The 2,710-nt window shown below is 27.7% G+C and overlaps 1 long non-coding RNA gene across 1 annotated transcript; it reads right to left on the bottom strand.

Annotated features, from left to right (window-relative positions):
- Nucleotides 1-898: 898 nt before the first annotated feature.
- On the bottom strand, nt 899-2,421 carry LOC113383340. The gene is made up of 4 exons (XR_003367748.1): nt 2,362-2,421; nt 1,523-1,585; nt 1,323-1,453; nt 899-967 (listed from the first exon to the last, which is right to left on the bottom strand). It is a non-coding gene; the product is annotated as an uncharacterized LOC113383340 (long non-coding RNA).
- Nucleotides 2,422-2,710: the final 289 nt, after the last annotated feature.

Raw genomic sequence — 2,710 nt, 5'->3', positions numbered from 1 at the left:
CTGTCATCGAGGTAGCCATTATTATTGCCTCCACAAGTAGTAAATAGATGTAGTTCCTAGTTCGATATAAAATTGGTTGAATACATTTCAACCTGTAAGGGTAACCTGTAAAAATATAATAATCATTTATAATTTTATACTCATGTGAATACAATTATATTATTGCAAAATAATTTGAACAACTGTAGAAACCATAAACCATTTTTTGCAGAAATACCTATATCCATTATAAATTACTGCTCGAATAAAAATTCATAAATTATTTACTATCCTTTGAAGAAATCATCGAACCATTGAAAACTTAAGAAACAATTGAACTGTAACTATTCTCAAATGAAAAGTATATACATTATAAACCATACTTGGAGTATAACAACAAGTATTGAATTCTTGATCACAAGGCTCAATAAATAAATAAAATTTATTTAATTAACATACCTCTACAAATATGCAGGATTAGGCATTTGATCACGACAGAACTAAAAATTAGTACTAACATGTAGAATTCGCAGAGACTCCAACGAGGTTTATAGTATTAACATGACGCCAATTGGACAAACATCTGAAAGAAATAATTATTATTATAAATCAATATAATAAATCAAATTAATTTTTATTCACAAATACACACCCAAGACTCAATCCAAATGCATATAAAATGCCCGTAGCGCTCATGTGCTGAAGAGACACAGGTTGTTCTGTGAATAAATATGTACTAAATATAATATAATGTAAAATAATAATCAAGCTACCATTTTCTTTAAATAATACATATTTACGAAATTTGTGAAATAAGTGTAATATTTTTAAGATTTACATGATTTTATTAACTACAACCAAATTAAACCATATGACAAAATAATAATATAATTACCTTATCTTCAAATTTCTGATAGGCACTAAGGATTCCAATAGTCTTCTTAAAACAAATGAGTAACAATTCAATGTACTCGGCTTCTAGTAAAATCTGCAAAATAGTATAATAGATATATAACTATCAAATTCATTCATATCGAGAGAAAAAAATGTTTATTATTAATAATAAAACTTTAAAACTTAAAATTATCTATAACTATTCGATAAAAAAATCTATCCATAATGAAATATCTTTGGAATAATAGAATTTACAAATGTTAAAACATACTTAGGAAAAAATCTATTCATAATCAACTATTCTTTGGCTACAAATCTATTTTCAATTTGAATAAATCTTCGAGTCACAAAAAAATACCCATCATGAACATATATATTCAAACAAAAGTATTGAATTTTTGGACACAAAGCTTAATAAATAAATAAAATAATTTAATTAATTAACGTACCTCTACAACTATACAGGATTAGGCATTCAGTTACGACAGAACTAAACTTCGAACGAAAATTAGTACTAAAATGTAAAATTTGCGAGACTCCAAGGAGGTTTATAGTATTAATATGACGTCAATTGGACAAACTGAAAAAAATAATTATTATTATAAATCAATATAATAAATCAAATTATTTTTTATTCACAAATACACACCCAGGACTCAATCCAAATGCATATAAAATGCCCGTAGCGCAATGTGCTGAAGAGACACAGGTTCTGTGAATAAATGTACTAAATATAATATAATGTAAAATAATAATCAACCTTCCAATTTCTTTAAATAATACATATTTATGAAATGTGTGAACTTAGTAATATTTTTAAGATCTATATGATTATATTAACTGCGACTAAATGAAACCATACGACAAAATAATAGTATAATTACCTTAACAATAAAGCGTGTGTTAAAAATCTGAGTATTTTCACTCATATCACAAAATTCTCTAATACATGTTTATACATAATTGGATATAAAATGAAAAGAATATTTTTGTTCTTTTCAATCAAGCCAAAATATGCAAAGTTTGTTAAAAAATGCCATAGTTATTTATTATGGAAAGCGCGATGCACAAAGATTACTTTACACGAGGTCAGTCTTTGTCTAAAATGTTTGATGAATACATATAAAATCATGGTTCATAGCAATTCCACATTGGGCACGTGCACATGATTCGATATAAAAAAAATAAAATAAATTAAAAAATATTACTAAAATTCTTAAGAAAGTAACGTACAATAGCTGTTAAATATAAAACGGCAATTATCTAATGATAATTAAGACCGATGCAATAAGATTAATTGCAAAATAGTCCACGCCATGTGCACGCGTAACCTCTGACCACGAGACATTGTAAATTCGGATAATTAAGAAAAATACCTGAGAGCTTTAAAAAATATATTTTATTAGCATTAATTGTAATTATCACTAATAAAATAAAGGATCAAGTGAAATAACTCGAATCAGTATCGAAATGAATTGATCAACTCACGATTTAAAATCATTCGGGAGAGTGGATGTCATTTCGGCGCCTGTCGATGAATGAATAGACCACTATTATTATATTGACCAGGAAATAGACCACGCGCTTCCGAATCCAATACGAGAATGTATAAACAAAGACATTTCAATTTGTTAAACTTGAGGCAGGTAGTCACAGGTAGTCAATTAGGCATCGGGCAAGCCATAGATAAACAAGTATAAATAGATAGCTATGTCTGGCGATCTGACGTTTCATCGATTGAAGCGCGGAGGTAAGATTATTGATGGCAGCACATGTACATTTTGTAAATTAACCCCTGGTATTACTTCTACATTTGTTCATATAATCAACACAGCGA

The sequence above is a fragment of the Ctenocephalides felis genome, unplaced genomic scaffold, assembly GCF_003426905.1.
Source record: "Ctenocephalides felis isolate EL2017-DRISC unplaced genomic scaffold, ASM342690v1 CF-g0.4_SCAFFOLD_03570, whole genome shotgun sequence".
In the NCBI taxonomy this organism is placed as follows: Eukaryota; Metazoa; Arthropoda; class Insecta; order Siphonaptera; family Pulicidae; genus Ctenocephalides; species Ctenocephalides felis.
Note: the sequence above shows the minus strand (reverse complement) of the source record. Positions and strands in the feature narration are given on the sequence as shown.